The sequence below is a fragment of the Vespula vulgaris genome, chromosome 4 (assembly GCF_905475345.1).
Source record: "Vespula vulgaris chromosome 4, iyVesVulg1.1, whole genome shotgun sequence".
Classification (NCBI taxonomy): domain Eukaryota; kingdom Metazoa; phylum Arthropoda; class Insecta; order Hymenoptera; family Vespidae; genus Vespula; species Vespula vulgaris.
In genome coordinates, this window is record NC_066589.1 from 221861 (window position 1) to 242667 (window position 20807).

The 20807-nt window shown below is 38.4% G+C and overlaps 1 protein-coding gene across 3 annotated transcripts in view; it reads left to right on the forward strand.

Moving 5' to 3' along the window:
* LOC127063043 (hemicentin-2-like) overlaps window positions 1-20807 on the forward strand; it is a 262331-nt gene that overhangs the window by 92503 nt on the left and 149021 nt on the right. The gene's annotated exons all lie outside the window — the stretch shown is intronic.

A 20807-nucleotide genomic window follows, 5' to 3' on the forward strand; every position in this document is an offset into this window, starting at 1 on the left:
AAAGAGGAAGAAATGGAAGGGGAGTGGTATAGGTGTAGAGAGGAAAGGAGAGGAGAGGAGAGGAGAGGAGAGGAGAGGAGAGGAGAGGAGAGGAGAGGAGAGGAGAGGAGAGGAGAGGAGAGGAGAGGAGAGGAGAAGGAGAGAAAGGTCGACGTAGAAAAACGTCCTTTTAATCGGCCTCGATCGTCGCGCGTTATTAATTTTCCTTGTAACCGTAGCGAAACGAGCGGTCATTATTACCGCGAAGGAGAATTCGAGTTCTACCACGTCTGGATTCGACCTTTCTCAGCACCCAGCGTGTGTGAGTTTCACCGAGTGTAATGAATTTAATACGACGTAATACGAAGTACGTTCTAATGTATAAATTAGTACGATTAGTATAACGTCTAAGTAAGCGATATGATACATGTACGTAGAAGAGAAAGAGAGAGAGATATATATAAAGAGGATCAAATTTATTGCACCGTAATAAAGCAGAGTGAAAGAGAGAAACAGAGACAGAGAAAGAGAGAGAGAGAGGAAGAGAATTATGTTAATAACGAATAAGGTAGGACCCCTTTGCTCAAGATCAAACTTTTCAATTAATAACTTGTCACCAACGTTAATATCTTATTTGAAAAGTTTCCTTATATTACGTTCTTTTTCTGGTGTTTTTTTTTTTTCTTTACTTCTGTTAGTTCTTCGTTACATTCTTTTCTCCAGGCACTCTCTCTCTCTCTTTCTCTCTCTCTCTCTCTCTCTCTCTCCTATCTCTGTCTCCTTTCTCTCTCTCCTCTCAAAAGCCCACAACTCTCGAAATTGCCTCTGCTTTGAGACCCGTTGCGGTTGTATGTACCCATCTATGTATGTACGTATAACCAAGGTACGACTACGAACACTTCTCTATACCGTGGTCATAATTGCGCGAGAAAAGATAAAAAAGGTAAGGGGTTTCCGTTTCTTGACATCGATCATTCTCTCGTATAAACGATGTAAGTAGGTATATATAACACATATATATATAAACACATATATATTTTACTTTTACTTCTTTTCCATCGACACGAACTCAATCTTGATCAAAAATAATAATTGTTGATCGAGATGTTCCGTTCTTCTTTTTCACCTATTTCCTTTTTATGTTACTTTACTTTGCTTTACTTTACTTTTTTCTTCTTCTCTTTTTCTTTTTCCTTGCTTTTTCTTTTTTTCTTTTTTTCATCATTAGATATATTCAAATGAGAAGGAACAAGAGATTTTGTGTAAGGAGGTGAAAGAGATGTTTTGTGCGGTACGAATTTAACAACAAATTTTGCGTTTCGATCGAAATTTTCTTAAATCGTTTGAACAAGAGCAACGTTTTTTCTCTTGGAACTTCGTAATTGCCAGGGATAGTGGCTAAGGATGGGGAACGATAGCGGCAGGGATGATGGCTGTCGGCATGAGGGGTAAGAGGGTTGAACTTGGTTATGGTAAAGTTTACAAAATTTCGCATCGAACCGGAAGAAGATCGAAAGTTACATGATTGATTAACGAGAGCAGGATCTTTGTGAATCGTGGTTCTTTTCTTCTTCTTCTTCTTTTTCTTCCTTTTTAATATAAATGAGGAGCAAGAAAAAAGAAAAGGCAAAGAAAGAAAAAGAAAGAAGGAAGTAAGAAAGAAACGAAAAAGAAGAAGAGGAAGAGAGAAAACAAACAAAAAGATAAAAGCGAGATCGCGAGAATATAATATTAATTAAAGTATCGTCGTAATCGATGGAATTAATAAAACCTCTTCCATCATGATCATGATACTTGTCGCGTTCATTAATCAATCTTGACGCACTATACGCATTAGCTTTATTAACTATTTTTCCTTAATCGAGAACAACGCGAAAGACGTTCGTTCGTACGTGGGAGTTGGAAAAAGAAGAGAACCTTGCTTCCTTCCTTCCTTCCTTCCTTCCTGGTACATAAAAAATAATCCAATCTGCGGCTGGAGCGATAAGAAAGGTTCTCGTCGTAAGAATCTCAAGTCGTTTGGAGCCTCGGTTAGCTTTCCAGAAAATCCCAACAATATCGTGAGCCCTTCCTACTCTTAGTCGTTCACGAGCTTAGATAAGAGAAGTGGAGTGAGTGGTAGATGGAAGGGTAGGGGGGAGGAGTGGGGATGGGGGATGAGACGGGGATAGGAAACGGGGGTCACCGATTGCGCGCCTAGGAACGTCGATTAATTCGATTAATTCAATCTGGTAATTGCTTCTCATCGATCCTCGGTTCCTGCATGAGGTAAAAGAGAAAGATGGAAGATAGTTAGAGGAAGAAGAAGAAGAAGAAGAAGAAGTAGACGACGACGACGAAGACGAAGAAGAAGAGAAGAAAAAGAACCGTCTGCTCCGGTCATATCTATATCCATTATATCTCACGGCTTTCCTTTTCATCCCTCTCCCTTTTTCTCCTCGAAGCTTTTCCCTTTTATCCGCATCAGGCAAGCAAGGAAACAGAGCTTGGTCGATGCGACGATTTCTTTCGTACGAACTTTTCGGAAATAGTACGATCGAAAAGTGATGGTAACGTTGGTTGAAGAAAAAAAAGAAAGAGAAAGAGAAATAAAAGAGAGAAAGAAAGAATATATCTCACCGTGGTTTTGGATTTACTCCTCGACTAAGAAAGAGATAAAACAAGGAAAATGATATAATTCGATATATACATAGTTACATAGTAGATGTGTGCCTTTTTCAAACTTTCGGGGATAACTTCGAACGGCTTAAGATCGTGGTGGTTGTAGGCTTTTAAGAAGAGAAAGTGGATGAAGAGAAGGTAAAGAAGAAAAATGAGGAGGAGGAGGAGAAGATTTCGGTTAGACCGATTTCGAGTGAAGCAAACGTCATGCTACGTCGTGTGAGGAATGACGAAAGAAGAAGAAGGAAGGGGAAGGTTATTTCCCATCGCGACAGTTCTAAGGGTTGCGTGTTGACGCAAAATTAGATAGGTATATCGAAGGCGCGTAACATCCGAATGCAATCCGGAATTATAAGTGAGTACTTAGAAATCGCGTTTGAATCTTGGTAGAAGTAAGATGTTCGAGGAGTGAAGGGTTAGGAGAAAGGGCAAGGGAGAGGGGGGCGAGAGAGCGTGCGTCGTTCGGGTTGAAAAGAGACGGACGATGAGAAGGAGAGCGAAAAAGAGAAAGAGAGGAAAAGAGAGAGAAAGGAGATGTAGGAGAAGCAAGAGGAGAGAGAGTCGGGGAGGCTTAATTGACGACACGAAGGCGCGAAACGCAAAGTGCGCTCCTTAATTGCCAACATCAGTAATTACGGTACTCTCGAGAGCCGTGGGCATTTGCCAACCCACGGAGGCTTTTATTCCTCTGGATTCAACGGCATCGTTGTCGTCGTCATCCTCGTCCTCGTCCTCGTCCTCGTCTTCATCCTCGTCCTCGTCCTCGTTTTCGTTCTCGTCGACCTCCTCGTCGCCATCGTCGTCATCGTTGTCGTCGTTACCGTCGCCGTCTCCGTCGTCGTCGTCTCCGTCGTCGTCGGTCGATGGCAGGAGAGGCTGGAGGGAAAAGTAAGACTCCAGTCGAGGACCAACCTAGATTTCAATAAAGCTTCGCTTTAAAACAACTTTCACCCATTTCATCGTGAATGGCCCCTTCTTCGCTGGTTGGACGATTTCTAGCAAGCTCGAGTCGAGAGAAACGGTATTTCCCATCCGTAATTGCACGACCCTCCCCCCTACCTCCCCCTTCACCTTCACTAAACCCCCTGCCGCTCCATCGCGTCATCGAGAAAAACGAGAAAAATCATTGTCGTTTTCTTCCTCCTTGTTTTTCTTTTCCATTTTTTCTTTCGTTTCTCTCTCTCTCTCTTTTTATTTATCTCTCTTTTTCTTTCCCTCTCTCTTCTTTTTCCATTTTTTTTCCTTTCTTTTATTTATTCGCGCCATTTTTCCTAGAATTTTTCCTACCATTTTACTGACATCAGCACGTTTTTGTTCCTTTTTCTTCACGTTCTTTCTTCCATCCTACCTTCTTCCCTTTCTTCCTTCCCTTCCTAGTTCCGTTCTTCCTTCCTTCCTTCCTTATTCCTCAGTTATCGTTCTCCTTCCGGCCTGTTCTCTCTAATTAAACTCGGTCGAGTCGTTTGGTCGTAGTGCTCGAATTCGCCGACGACAATTCCCTTTTGTCAATCTCAAGATTCTCTCTCTCTCTCTGTGTCTGTCTGTCTGTTTGTCTGTCTTCCTCTTTCTCTCTTTTTGTCTGTCTGTGTCTTTCTCTCTATGTTCTGTCCTTCTGTCTTTCTCTCTTTCTCTTTCCTCTCTCTTTCTCTTTCGTACTTGTTCTCTCCTATTTCTCGCTAACTTTGAAGAAAATTAGCCATAGAGGGACCTACGATTCTTTTCCTACGACAGCAACCAAGATTCTACGATTCGATTCCTATTTAAAAGTTAATCGATGCCCAATAGCGTTACGATCTCTGCTTTGCTATACCCAAAGGAATGAAACAAAAAAAGAGACAAAGAAAAAGAGAGAAAGAGAGAGAAAGAGTATAAGGATAGAAGAAAAGGGACTCGTAAGTCTAATTTCCTCGCGATCGTCCTTTCAAACTTTTCTTCCTGTTCTTTGTCTTCGTTCTCTCCACCTATTGATTGTTCGTACCTTCTTTTTCGTTTTTTTCCTCTCTCTCTCTCCTCCCTCGATTTTTTCTTCTTTTTGTTCCTTTTCTCTTCGATCTTGTATTCGAGTTACCGTAGAAGATGGATCTTGACTGCTCGTTATCTCCCTTCGGCGTACTTCCTTCGAGATTGGAAAGATTTCCAATTATGGTCGTTGATACTTTTCGTTTGCTTTCTCTCGATTCTCTATCGCCACTCTCTAACCCCCGTCCCCTCCTTTCCACCCGCCTGTTCCCTGTTCCTCCCCCCATCTCTACCAGTTCTTCGTCCACCTCCGTCTAACATCTTTAATTTGTTCAAACTTTTCAACGCCGAGCAACGGATATCTACTGTACAGTTCGAATCTTTCCTGTTTCCGGACAAACGCCGACGAGTGGATATAAAAAAAGATCGACTCGGAAATTCGATCGACTTTCGATTAATCGAATCTCTCGAACAAAATTCAGTTGATGAGATTTTAACGATTCGATATCATCCAAAAGGGAGAAGGAAAAGAAAAAGGCAGGAAGACAGACATAGATAGAGACAGAGATAGATAGATAGATAAAGACAGAAAGAGAGAGAAAAAGAGGAAGAGAGAAAGAAAGAGAGAGAGAGAGAGAGAGAGAGAGAAATAAAGAGATAAAGAGAGAAAGAGAGAGTGTTTCGTAATTGGCTCGAATTGTGTCGCCTTCGAAAATAAAGACGTAAGTAGTACTACTTACGCGTATCTCCAGTGACGTGAGCGTTAAAATAGAAGCCCGGGTATCGTTCTCGTTTCGCTCGATTAAGTACAATTATAACTGACTCCTACGTATCTGTATTTCTTTTAATGGTACTTCCGTCGTCAACGAACGTCAGCCGTTCGCTGTCGGCGTTCCACGAATCTGTGCTATCGATCTAATTACCATTTTGGAGAAGTGGATAGATAATCGCGATAAAAGCGCGCGTAACTTTTTGAATTATCTATGGAAGAAATATTACATGGAGAAGCGAGTAGATTATTCACATATAAGCGATAATGTACTACCTGGGTAATCCTATTTACATTGTACTCGCGAGTGAAACGATTGGAAGCAGTCTCTCTCTCTCTCTCTCTCTCTCTTTCTCTCTTGCTCTCTGTGACGTTGGCGAAAATGATAATTTGCTGCGGAACGTAAAAAGCATTTTTTAATATTCAACCATGACGTTTTTCATGTCGGATTATTCATTCTCTCAAATGAACAAGGAATAAAAAGAGTGAGAGAAAAAGAGAGAGAAAGAGAGAGAGAGAGAGAGAGAGAGAGAGAGAACAAATTCGTTCATATTAATATGATAATTTAAAAATCGCTGCTAATCTCCGTGTCTCTCTTCTCTCTGTCATATAGTCGACTCATACACAGAGAGAATCAAGAAGAATGGTCGAAGAATTATCTAACGAATGAAGGAAAGAAAACGAAAAAGAATAAGTAAGGGAGGGGATGGAGTCGGTAGGGGACAGCGAAGTAGGGGGTAATGGAAGAAGAAAAAAAAGAAATGGGAGCTCATTCGAGAATTCAATGGCGTGTCCGCGCTTAAAAACGGTTTATTCGTTGGCCATTCAGCGGAAACAAGCTCGTAACTAACGTTCCTCTGGCCTCTTCTAATTGCTTTGAATTCTGTCGCCTTCCTTCGAGAATGAAAAACTGTGTAACGTTTCAACTCACTCTTTTCCTCCCTCTCTCTCTCTCTCTCTCTCCCTCTCTCCCTCTCTCTCTCTCTTGCTCTCTTTATCGTAGTATCTTCGTCTGTCGCATAGCGCCCAAGTGCACTTGTTATTTCGCCATTTCGGGTAATTACCCGTAATTAAGCTTGCGGTTAGCGCCGACCACGGCCTCGAGTCTCCTTTGCTGCTATGGGTTAAATAGTGTTAACATTTCGTCGAATACTCCTTCCACTTCTCTCCCTCTCTCTCTCTCTCTCTCTCTATATATATATATATATATATATATATATATATATATATATTTCTCTCTTGCTCTCAGTTTGCTGTCTCAGTCTACAACGTTTCTCGTACAAAACGGTGCGCTTCGCGAATCAATGGCTGATCTAAAATTGAGATGAACTTTTCTTTCTCTCTCTCTCTCTCTCTCTCTTTATTTGCTTCTCTCTCTTTCTTTCTTTTTATTTGCTACTCTTTCTTTCTATCTCGCTTCGTACGAAAATCAAAGATCGAATCTTTTCGATTTCCTTCGGTTTCTTTCCCCTCGTCCATCTTGGCATTATTGAACCGTATCGAGTATCCCGACTCGTCGATTTACTTTACATTAATGTAAATTAGAAGATGGTTGGGGAAAAAGGAGAGGAGAAAAAGAGTGAGAGAATGAGAGAATGAGAGAGAGAGAGAGAGAGAGAGAGAGAAAGAAAGAAAGAAAGATAGGGGAAAGGAAGTGAGGTAAAAGTTTCGGAGGAACTCAGAGGTTCTCGTTTCAGCGGAGAAAAACGGCGGAAAGATCGCGCGGAATAATTTCGAAATTTAAATTTCACGGAAGAGAAAGAGAGAGAGAGAGAGAGAGAGAGAGGGGGAGTGGCTTCTTAAAACAACCTTCGCATCGTTCGTTCAGGGTTGAGAAAAGAGTGAAAAGGAAGGAAAGAAGATTCTCACTCCTTTCTAGCACGTGGATTGCCTCGTTGACTGTCAAAGAAACCGCGTTATGGTGCTCCTCTTTCTTCCTTTTGCATCTTCCTCTATCCTCCCACTCGTCCCCCTGTTCCCTTGCCCCATCCTGTTTCCATCTCTCTCTCTCTCTCTCTCTCTCTCTCTCTCTCCCTCTCTCTCTATCTCTTTCTCTGTCTTCCTCTGTCTCTCTGTCTCTCTCTCTCTCTCTCTCTCTCTCTCTCTCTCTCTGTCCCTCTCTGTCTCTTCCTCTTTCCGTTTCTTCTCTTTTAGCTCGGGCGAGATTTATCGTTTCTCTCATCACCACTTCTCTTTGTCGCTTTGTGTAAACAGAAAAACATCATGGTACGCGCGTTAACCGTCTCTAAGAAGTTCGGTAATGCGTTTCCCCGTTTAACCCATAGAAAGATAATGTTGCTACTGAACAGAGATAGATAGCATTGATGTAACGCTAATATTCCGTTGCCTGTGTCATCTGTCCCTATGATCTTCGAAAGTACAACACCAATCGAAAGTATAGACTCGTAAATAATTTTCGAGTTAATCATTGAGATGAACGAACATCCTACTCTCTATGTATATATGGTAATTTCTATTAAATCTTTTACGTCGATTAAAAAGAACGGTCTTCACAATGAGTCTACTGTTACGTTCCACTCCACGTCATCCTTCCTTTTCTATTGCTATGATTAATATCGTTATCATTATTATTATTATTATTATTTCTTTTTTTATATTATTATTAACATATTATTATTATTATTATTATCATTATTATTATTTATTTTATATTATTATTAACACACTATTATTATCATTATCATCATCATCATCATCATCATTATTATTACTATTATTATTATTATTATTATTATTATTATTATTATTATTATTATTATTATTATTATTATTATTATTATTATTATTATTATCATCATCATCATCATTATACCTGGACATTCCCACTATATCATAAGACCCTTTTCATCTACGTTTTCTTGCTTCTTACAGACCTTTTCCTTTTTCCTTTCCTTTTCCTTCTCCCTTTTCAATTTTCATTTTTCTCTTTCACGAACGTTTCCAATAGTCCTTTTCAAAAAAAAGAAAACAGAAGATATATTTCGATTTCCGACCTAACTACACACTCAATAATCTTATATTTATTCTGAAAAATATTCTACTATACTTTTACTATCGCCTACAGACACGTAATAAACTACACATCTCAACATACTAATTCTCGAGTCATTGATTTTATTCGAAGACGGACTCATGTTGCCTCCTGGTTACTTCTCAAACCGACACATTCGTAACATATACGATTATTTATTTTCTTAAGGGATTTCAGGCATGAATTTTAGTCACAGTCGTGATTTTCTTCGATCACGATAATAGCTGATGTCATCTTGACGATGAGATTTATAAGCAAGATAAAAAAATACTCGAAAATTTTGTCGAAAAAAATGTGTGAGGATAAATGACATTGCATATCAAAAATGAAAGGATAAACTGTACGGAAGTATATACAGTATCTGACATATTGATATCTAATAACGTTGAACTCCTCTAAAATATAAATTCTTTTAGATTAAAATAAAGAATAGTATATAACAAATATGTATTAGAGTATTATATTTTAACAATAGTATATTCTATATATATATACACACACATATTTGTAAATATATATATGTGTGTCTGTGTGTGTGTGTACATACATACATATATATATATACACACACACATACATACATATATTCATCGGGAAGAGTAAAATGGTTTGATCGTTTGGACCACTTTCCGCGAATGCACGTCTGCGAGACATTAAATTTCATTCCATAGAAAACAATAGATTTGTTGGGGAAAAATTTATCGATAATTTATAGATAATCGTAAGGGAGTATTCGCGATCGATTTTATACCAGTTCTCGATAGAGTCTTTAGAACCATACGACGACAGGACTCGAGCGTGCTCGTTCACCGGAAGAATTTAATTGACTTAATTACGTTTGCATTCTAACACGTAGTTCCCTCTCGCTCTCTTTCTTTTTCTCTCTCTTTCTCTCTTCCTCGTTCTTCCCTTAAGCAGAGAGAAGAATTTAAAGAAGACGAAGACGAAGAAGAAGAAGAAGAGGAAGAAGAAGAAGTAGAAGAAGAAGACAGAAAAGGCCCTCCGTGATTCAGGAACTTACAGAGGATTCTGGAATATTCATTCATTTCCTTTCCGCAAGCCTCGAAGAAACTCTTTCCATCCTTCGGCACGAACTCTCTCGTTCGTTAACGTTTCCTCGCACGCTCTCGCCACCCACTCCACGTTATACGTTACCAACGTTCAGAATCATCTATATTTTTTTTCGTAAAAAAAAGAAGGAGGAAGTAAAAAAAAACCATTCTTCTTAAAAGCGTCCTTCCAATTTTTCGATCAAAACTATACGGAGATAGAAAAAGAAAGAAAGAAAGAAAAAGAAAAAGAGAGAGAGAGAGAGGGGAGATATAAAAAAAGAAAGAGAAAGAAAGATAAAATTGAACAGGAAGAAAAAGAAGGAAACAAGAAAAGACGCGACGAAGCGTAAAAAGAGAAAATCAAAAAGAGAGAGAGAGAGAGAGAAGAAAGAAAAAGAACAAGAAAAGAATAAAATCCCATTAGCATGAGAAAAAAGCTTAGGTATTCATATACTATTTCGCTTGGTAAAAAATAAACGCGAAGGGGGCTCTGACTTTCTGTAAGCAGACTAATGCGATTTGTCGGATCTAATAACGAGGGACGAAGTACTATGAGTAAGAGAATAAGAAAGAGAAAGAGAGAGAGAGAGAGAGAGAGAGAGAAGATTACATGCAAGCGGACGAGTATGCTGCGGACAAGTTTTCCGTGGTGGTGGTGGTATATACACTAGCTCGTTCGCCATTGCTGCCACCACCGTTTCAAACTCTCGGCGAGGCTCTCGGAATATTCATCTATCTTCGAGATCGTCCAAGAAATTCTCTGCCTTCCGGTTCGAACTAGCATCCGGCTGGCTTCTCGATGGTAGTAGGTATATCCTCATCTCTCTCACTCTCCCTCTTTCTATCTCACTCACGTTGAGCTCTTTCTGTCGAACTACTCCAAGTAGAAGGAAAGAGAGGAAGAGAGGAGAGAGAGAGAGAGAGAGAGAGAGAGAAAGATAGATAGAGAGTATATGGGTTAAGACCTACGTTTGCACGATGGCGAAGTTAAATCTGTGAGAAAGGTGGCTTCGGTTAGGAAGAAAGAGAGAGAGAGAGAGAGAGAAAGAAAGAAAGAGAGGAAGAAAGAGAGAAATAAAGAAAGAAAGAAAAGTTCCACCTCTCGACAGAGTAGAGATCCGCTTTTCCATTGCCGCTTAATCCACCAGTAGGAAACGTCTTAATTGGGGCTTAAGGGCAAAAGAAACCGTAGGTCACTGTATTAGAATCGGACTCTCTCTCTCTCTTTCTCTCTCTCTCTTTCTCTTTCTCTTTCTCTTTCTCTGCTGTTACTACGACGTTCTTCTTCTATTACGCTATACAACTCTTTTCTTCCTTCTTCTTCTTCTTCATCTCCTCCTTCTCCTCTTCTTCTTCTTCTTCTGCCTTTTCCTTTTCCTCCTCTTCTCATCTTATTCGCTCTCTTTTTCAACAGGCAATAGAGATGGAAGGTTCAGAAAGGAGTTAGCGAACGAACGAACGAACGAACGAACGAACGAACGGGTAAATAAGTGAGTAAGTGAGTGAGTGAGTGAGTAAGTGAGTGAGTGAGTAAGAGAGAGAAAGAGAAAGAGAAAGAGAGAAAGAGAGACGTGGTCGCTCATAAATACAGCGTCTTCGAATTCCTGGCCACTTCTCTGCTGCCGCAGGTAACAATGCGTCCATTCATTCGTTGAATAGGGACCGCTCGATTGTCCCTTTTTATATATATATATATATATATATATATATATATATATATATATTCCTTTTCTTTTCCTCCACATGGGACGTAATGTACACGTACACACACGCTCAAAACGTAAACACAATAAAAGAACAGGATAGAGAGACAGGTACATCGGAGTGACGTTTACGGATTCATTTTCTTCTTTTTTTTTTCTTTCCCCTTCCCCCTGCATCTCCCTTTGCCCCCTCCACTCCTCTTGCTCCCCATCGTCCCCAGACTCATCTCTTTCTCTTCGACGCAGGTGTACCCGTGTTTACCCACGAGTCATGCACGCGTGAACCTGCAGAGAGATGTATGTAATAAGTAAATGTTAGGGTGAGAAAGAAAAGGAAGATATTTCTATGAGAATCGATCGCAGGGGTCCGTCAGTTAAGAGGTAACACAGTCGTCGTTCTCAACGACTCCGTTCATGGTACGCCCATCTTCTCTTTTCGCGGCTCTCTACCATCTTTTATTTCTTTTTTCTTTTTTTTTTCTTTTGAATCTTCTCGTTGAGAAAAGGAACGAACGAACGAACGAAGGAAGAAAACACGTGGCGAGAGGAGAGGAAATAAGGGGTGACGAGGACAGAGAGAGAGAGAGAGAGAGAGAGAGAGAGAGAGAAAGATTTATCGTTGCTCCGACGTGCGAGCACACCTTTGCACCGGAGGATCACGTGACTCTGCGTATTTATACGGACCTCCTACCTTTTTCACCGGCTGTCTCTTAAGGAGATCAAAGGAAACCCTCTTTCTCTCTTTCTCTCTCTTTCTTTTTCTCTCTCTATCCCTTTCTAAAGCGTGGCTTTGCTTCTACCGACTCTTATCGTATTAGGAATTACCTTTCTAGATTTAAAAAGACTTTTAGGTACGTGTACGAAAAGAGTGTTATGATCCTATCCCGCCCCTCCTCTCCCCTCTCCTGGATTCTGTGGTCCATGCGAAAAAAAAAGAAAAATAAAGATCGAGTGAAATGAGAAGATTGAAGGATAGAAAGTGAATGAATAGATATCAATAGGATTGGGATGAAGTGCGCTGGGATAGGAAGGGATAGGGTAGATTGGAGTGGGGGTGGAAAAGGGTAGACTAAGGCCGTGAGAACGCATAAACGCGTGTCCTCTTCCTCTTTCTCTCTTTCTTTCTCTTTCGTTCGTTCGTATGTTCGTTCGTTCGTTTGTTCGTTCGTTCGTTCGTCCCATTGTCACGTGCAATACGAATTAACGGAATTTCATTGGAGCTTTTACGCGTACGAAACCCTTTCGACGCGCCTGACTCAAAGCCACCGTCACCACTTAGTCGGTTAATTACCAACCGCGATTTCGCTTCGTTTCATCCCTCTCCTTCCTCTTCCATTTCTCTCTCTTCCTCCTCTTCCTCTTCTTTCTCTTTCTCCTGTTCTTATTCCATTTTCCTCTTCCCGTGAGGGAAAGCCATGATCTTTGATCTTTTCAGCAGCATGCCCGAAACGTTTATCTTAACCTCAATCGACATTAAGGAGAACGAGCAAGCGAAAGAGCGAGTAAGATAGAGTGAGAGAGAGAGAGAGAGAGAGAGAGAGAGAGAGAGAGGGAAGGAAAATCCACATGAAAGGGAATTAACAATATACGCGTGGATGTAAATAGATTTTAGTTAAATACGTACATATTATGTACATACATGCATACATACACACATACATATATGTATATATATGTATGTATATATATATATATATTATATATATGTGTATTTTATGTGTACGGATTTCTATGAATATGTACATCTATTATACGTATTTGTTTAAATTCATTACGTATTCACCTGGGATTATTATTCCATACATATTCCATATTATCTTGTATTCGTCGGCATATTTCAAAATTCAAATGTAACATTGGAGAATAGCAAAATTATTTTACAACGCGTACACGGGTTTAACGTTAAGCGATTATCGTATATACAATTATCTACGCGTATTATGTACAAGTGTTTGTGTCTACATCTACATCTACATATACATATCTATCTTTTTCTCGCTTCTACTTCAGTCTCTTTCTTCTCTTTCTTTTTTTCGTCTTCTCCTTCCTTCTTGTTGTTTATTCGAGCAACTATTTGCAAACTCACGAAGCTGCACCGCCGGAATCTTGATATAGGAGGTAGTTACAAGCCTCGACGTTGATCCAACTTCCAAACGGATTTGTCGTTAACGTACGCGACTAGGCCAGGCGTACCAAACACCATTAGGAAATGTAACATTTCGCCGATTTCATGGGTGTCTAAAAAGGTTGAGTAGATGTGCGAAGCTCTAATACGACTTGACATAATTCCGATACTCGCGAGTAAATTTTCTTATCAACCTATCAAATTAGTTTCGATAAATTAATAGAAAATCTAAATCGTCGTTATAGAAAGTTTAACGATTCTTGAAAAACGTGTCTTTTTTTTAAACATTCGTTACTATTCGTTAATATACATATATATTATATATATTTAATATATATTAATAAATATATATACATAATAACGATCAAACGAGAGAGAGAGAGAGAGAGAGAGAGAGAGAAAGGTATTTGTTAAAAAAGTATCGTAAAAAAAAAAAGGAAAAGGAAAAGAAGAAAAAAATACTTTTTCTTAAAATATAATAGAACGCGGTCGAGTAAAGGAAGTTGTTAGTATAAATGAAAACTTAGACAGGGTATTATCCAGTACGCGCGATAAAACGCTTCGACGTCGGTATTAAGAATAAGGCCCGTTTAAAGTAAAACGCGTGACCGCGCTAGAATTCCCTTATTTGTATTTTACCCCATGAACCCGCCCGGCTTTTCCTACCTCTCGTCGCTACGAAACTTTTTCAATCAAAGCTTCCACAGATTACAGAGCGTACGACGAGGACGACGACAACGACGAGTAAGAACGCCGGAGAAAGTTTAAACGCTGAAATTTCTACCCCACGATGACATTGCTTTAATTTTTAAGTAACCAAAGTAGTTTACCTTAGGAGAGAGAGAGAGAGAGAGAGAAGACAGGATAGGATAGGATATCACGTGCGCGACTGATGAAATTTATACCAGGAAAACGTAACGCTGCGGACCGCTCGTTAAGGAAAGAACGAGGGTCGACGTTAAGGAGAGAAAAAGAGAAATAGAGAGAAACAGAGAGAGAGAGAGAGAGAAAGAATGAGAAAATTTAATTCATAACTCTTTCGCGCACCATAATTTTTCACGCATTAAGTTCAGCTAGTTTCGCTTTAAAAATTTGCAAGGAAATTTGAAACACGATATAGCTATTTAACTGTCTGCCTATTTATACAGTTAGATTTTATTCGGGAAAATCTAAAAAGTTTCCTCGGAAATCTCAATAGAGGAAACAAACGTATTTGACTGTTCGGACAAGTCGATTCGTTTCTCGCGAGTAAACAGAGTAATCACGTCGTAACCGTTCGTCCGGGGTCCACCAACCGACACTCACTGTCTAATTCCGTAAACAGTAGCCTACCGCATTGGCCGCTATTCAACTCGGCAGCTATCCAAACGAAGAAGTGAGATTCTAATGACACGAAAGGGGTTGAGGAGAAAGGAGAGAAAGAGAGAAATAGAGAAAAAGTGCGACAGAGAGAAAGATCTTCTTGCATAATGAGGAGAACCGAACAAATCACTATTCCATGATCAGAAAAATATCTATCTATTCGTACTAACGTTCGACTACTTACTATTTTCCTTCATCCGCAAAAATCTCGTCTATCAAACATCGAAAAGAGAGAAATTTTCTTTTTGGTCGTTACGACGTGACGTACGATGGAATGGAATCGCTTTGGAAAGAGGAACGTGTAATATATACTAAAAGAAGAGATATAATATTTGTATCGACATTATCGATCGAATAAATTGACGAACGAAAGATCGTAAAAATCGATTTATTTAGTATCGGGTTAAAAGAATATTTTATCGACGTTCTTGAGAAAAACGAGAGGAGTGGATGGAGTCTGTTTATTCATTATATCCTGGGCGGAAAATAAATGAGGAGGTGGAAGATACGCTTGCCCGCGCGCTCATATAAACAGAGACACAGACACGGACAAACGAACACACATACATACGCATGAATGTTTTACAGAGATATATTCTCATGTACGGTCTACCACAAAAGAAAGTCGTCTGGGTCCGAATATTTTCTCTGAATCTCTACACCGTGTGTTGTGTGTGTGTGTGTGTGTGTGCATATATATATATATATTTTATTCTCATTTTCCCCATGGATTTTATACCTCGGCAATATAGAAACATATTATGCGCCGTCACGTTTCAATAAATTTATGAACATGGCACCGATCGTGGGACCAAGGCTCTGCCAATTTTAACGTTTAACCTTCTTACGCGATATCGTGAACTTTCCACAAATGGTAGAAAAGAGAAGAGAATAGACTAAGAGAGAGAAAAAGAGAGAACGAAGGGTGACTCGTCGTCCGTGAAACTCGCTTCCTTACGATTCCATCACACTACTATTCCCGTTCCTTCCCCCCGGACGACGCCAATATCCTCCTCTTCCACCCTTTTTATGCACTAATCTACTGCGATCGATCGTTTAATCCGGATTAGAGTTACGAGTGACACGAGAGTTGAATAAGTAATCGGGGACTGTCCTGGCAACTCTACCGAATGTAATTTAATTCTTACGTACCGTTTTCTCTTCCCTCAAGTCGACGTCTCATTTTCCTTTCCTCGTTCATTCTCTCTCTCTCTCTCTCTATTTCTGTCTGTCTGTCTGTCTGTCTTTCTTTCTTTCTGGTTCTCTGTGTCTGTCTGTCTACTCTTTGTCTCGTTCTCCTCTCACTCAAACACGAGGTAGGATTCATCGAAGCGGAGGAAAAGTTAATCAGCGTACGTTAATCTTGGCGCGTTCACTTCTGGATAACCACGAATTATAAAGATAAAGAGTGAGAAGGAGAAAGAGATAGGAAGGAAAGAAGAGAGAGAGAGAGAAAGAGTCATATCTCGACGATCATTCTGAAGCGTGATGCGAATCCGATTATCGGTTTCGTCGTCTAGACTCGCGAGTTCACTGACATCAACCACGATCGACGAACGACACTACCTAAGAATTCTCTCGAGGCTGTTTCTAACATCGCAGAAGCGATAGAATCTTCGAAAAGCTTTTCTTTACAGGATCGTTGCTTTTTCTCTTTTGAATCTTTTTCCTTTTTCTTTCTTCTTCTTTTTCCTTTCTCTTTCTCTTTCTAGCCTTCTCTCGCTTTACTTCGTCTCGGGTTTGCTTGATTCTCCCGGAAGAAATGTAAGTACCGTACCATTTCAAAGTTCAAGGTAACTTTGATAACTTTTACGGAAGGAAGATTCGCCGGGAGATACGTTTCTGTTATTCCCGACGAGATTCCGTATGGTTGTTCCGTAAATCGTAACTGATGTTGCGCGAGAATTGAAACGTTTTCATAACATATGTATCTATTTCTTACTAGTAGATAATAAAAAAAAGACAAAGAGATAACAACAATAATAATAACAATAACAACAGTAACAAATAAACAACAAAGAAACAAACGAAACATTAATCTCTTTTTGCTTTGCATCTTTGACACGATTAAATATTCACTAGAATCCTAATAGAAATCGACGAATCCAGTTTTCTACTGTTAGATTAGAAAAGAGACAAAGAAATAACAACAATAACAACAACGATAATAACGATAACAAGAGTAACAAATAAGCAACAAATGAACAAACAAACAAACAAAAGATTAATCTCCTTTTGTATTTCATCTCTGACACGATTAAATATTCACTAGAATCCTAATAGAAATCGACGTGTCCAGTTTCCTACTGTTAGATTAGAAAAGAGACAAAGAAATTGCAACAACAATAACAACAATAACAAACAAGGAAACAAACAAACAAACAAAACATTAATCTCCCTTTGTTTTTCATCTCTGACACGATTAAATATTCACCAGAATCCTAATAGAAATTGACGTATCCAGTTTAAATATTCTCTAGCACGGTTAAAATATTCCGTCGCTCGAGGCCGAGTAGTATAACTCATAATATACGCCACAGTGGTAGCCAACCCAAACGATATGATGCACTAGTACTCGGGGACAAACAGATCGATATCGGATAAAAAAAAAAAAAAAAAAAAAAAGAAAAAGAAAAAGAGAAAAAAAAGAAAAAAAAGAAAGAAAAAAAATGCACAAAAAACAGAAAAAAAATTCCACAAGCTCCCTGATCATTTTCTCTTTTATACAACGATAGATACGAATCTTTTGGTATGGGGAAAGACGTGCTCGTGGGAGGAGGGATCGCGATTAAAATGGTTTCGTATGCCGTTCTTTTCAACGTCGAGGATAAGGAACACCCGGTAATATGTTTTGAAAGCAAATAAACAACGTGTAGGAAGTCTACAAGGGTGGAACGAGTGAGAAAGCTATGCGCGAACGAAGGAAGAAGCTGACAAGAAGTACTTCCGCCTTTAGAATCCTGATTTCTCTCTCTCTCTTTCTCTCTCTTTTACACACACACACACACACACACACACATACTTTTTCTCTTTCTCTACCTATCTTTTTCGTTCTTTCTTTCGAACAGTATCTACTCTCACTTAAAGAAGCTCGAACGGCGTGTATAAGAAACAATGGAAAATGGTCGTGCCATACATCATGAGCTTTATCGTCGAACGATCTTATCTACTTTTTCTTTCTCTTGAACGCTTGACTGATCCGTTTCATCGGAGAATAGGGAATTATTACTCGCGCGCTATTACAGCTTCATCTTCGCGTGCAATAAGAACGACGCGAAGCTATTAAGCTAGGAAAACTTCATTAGCTCAGCTCCCACCGTGAAGATCACCGAGCATCGTTTCAACAAGGATCTAGCGATCCTTAAGAATCTTTATCTGATGCTTGTAATAACTTGTTGAGAGAATAATGATTAGAAGACGATCGATTTTCATTCTTTCTCTCCCTCCCTCTCTCTCTCTTTTTCTTTTTGTCTTTTTTTTCTTTTTTGCTTTTTTTTCTTTTTTAATTTCTTTAAATATTCTGATTTGTCTGCTTCAAGGGGTTACATACGTTCTCGGGACGGATATATTGACGTAGGAATTTTTTCCAGGAAGGAAGTAAAATTAATTGAAAAACTATTAATTTTGTTAGCGTTGTTACGTTTTATTTGTTTACAAAAAAAATTTTTTTCCGTCCAATTTGGTTTCGTATAGGTTCTATAATCTGCAGTCGAGTGAATCTCTGCACGAAAATCCAGACTCCATAGTTGGCATCCTAACTTTCTAGAGAAACACAAAATTATTAAAATTTCAATACTGTCTCGTAAAATAATGTTGTAGCTAACGTTTATCTGTTCGAATTTCTTTATTTATTACAGATAAGAAAATCAGGCCATTTTCAACGACCTAATGGCTAGTCTCTTGTCTATAATTTAGATTTTTAAGATTATTGAAAAAATCAAATTAAAAAAGAAAAGAAAACGTGCCGATGATTCTTAGTTACAACGTTGCTTTAGAAGACACTAATTTTCTGTTTTTACAAGAAGTTAATAATCCTATCTAGATTTTCGTGGAAATGTTGATGTAGATTACAGAGCGTACATATAATTGGATGGAAAAAAATTTTTTCATATGAATATAATATTAACTTTTCATATAAATATAATATAAAAATTTATTCATACAATAATATAAATAAAACATCACGGAACAAGAAGAGGTATTATTAGTTTTTCGATATATTTTATTCTCTTCCTGAAAAAAAATTCCCGAAATACATCAATTTTTTGTTGCCTAAAATATAATCCTTTGATTGCCCCAACATTTCTCTCAAAAATTTTCACCAAATATCTGCTTTTTTTTTTGTACAGCTATAATCGCTTTCTGTATAGTAGCTCAGAGTGAAATTATAATTAAGTACTTATTTAGAGAGAGAAGATACAGTAGATCATCCTTTTAAATTATACCGTGTAGAGATTTGATAGTAATCATTAAAAAATTGCGTTCAAAGCGCGTTAATGAGTTATCGGTCGGTATAATTACAAATAAAGAAAAAGAGGTCAATTAACAGGTTACCGATCGTTATGCTTTGCCAACAAATGACGTCGGTATGATGTATCATGAATGTATGATGTATCATGAAAATATCGAAGGACATATTTTCAGTTTTCTAATAATAAATCGAATCGCACGCCATATTTTTTTTTAACTCCCTATTTCGAGAAATCTCGACAAACGATATCGAATCTCAACGGTATTCAAGAAATAAAAGAAAGAAGAAATGTGCGAGAACGTGTCGGCGATAGGAACAAAAAGAAGAAGGGAAAGATCGTCAGCCGTTCCTTTTCGTTTATCGACGCCCATGCATTTCTCACTTTAAGATCGCAATCAAATAGAAGAAAGAGGCTGGGGAGAAAAAGGACGAGACGAGAACCGTTTTGAAATACATCCGACATTTGTATTGCTTCGGAAACGATCCGTCGAGTCGTTCCTCTTATGTTAGCGCCCTTTCCCCTTTCCCCTTTCCCCTTTAACGTTTATTTACGAAAAAATATTAGGCTAGAGATCTTTGAAAATCATGCGATAGATCTTTCCGATGTATATATATATATATATAACGTTTATATAAATATGTATGTACGTACATGTACTGGCAATGATTGATAAGACAAGCACGTCAGTTTAGAAATTTATTTGGAATACGACGAAGCGTGTTGTGCTTTTATTATTATTATTTTTATTCTTCTTCTTTTTCTTCTTCCTCCTCTCCTCTTCTTTTTCTTCTTCCTCTTCTTCTTATTATTATTATTTTTTTTTCTTCATTTCTTTTTTTTTCTTTGTTTTTATTTATTTATTTATTTATTTTTTCCTCATAATATACACAATAAACGTCACCTACACAAAAATCTTGTATAAAATCTTACATATATTTTATTTATAATTGAATCTTATTTAATAACAAATTAATTCAACTATTATATAGACATTTATTTAATAATATAAATTAATCATTTATTTGTTATCGTATTATAATTATATATTTACATATTATTAAATGCGTTAAATTCTTTTACTTATTATTTGTTATATTAAATTTAAACTACAATCTTATTTAATAAAAAAACTTATAGAAATTCAGGATTTCGGTCGAATATTAAAAAAAGAAAAAGAAAAATAAAGGAAACGATCGATCTTTTCTTTTTCTTTCCTTCTTCTTCTTCCGTCGAGGTCGCAACAAGTGCACGACACCAAGTAAGAAGGAAAAAGTAAACGAAGGAGAGAAGAGGAAGAAACATATCCCCATTGAGATTTCCAAGCGATTTGTCTGGTTAAGATCGTGAAATGGAATGGGAAGGTAGGGAAGGTGAGAGATGGGGTGGGGAGTGGGGAGAGGGGTTGCAAAAGAAAGGTGGTAGTAGGCGAGTGAGAAACAAATCGTGAATCGTTTACATAGGCTATCCGTCTGTCTGTCTGTCTCCCTCTCCCTCTCTCTCTCTCTCTCTCTCTCTCTCTCTCTCTCTCTCTCTCTCTATTTCTCTTTCTGTTTCTCTCACTTTCGAGTCGAGAAAGAAAAGTAGATCGATAGCGTGTGCTCGTTCGATTTATCGATTACTCCTCTACACTCAGGTTCTTTTCTTTCTTCTCCGTTGGCCTTTTCTCATCGTTG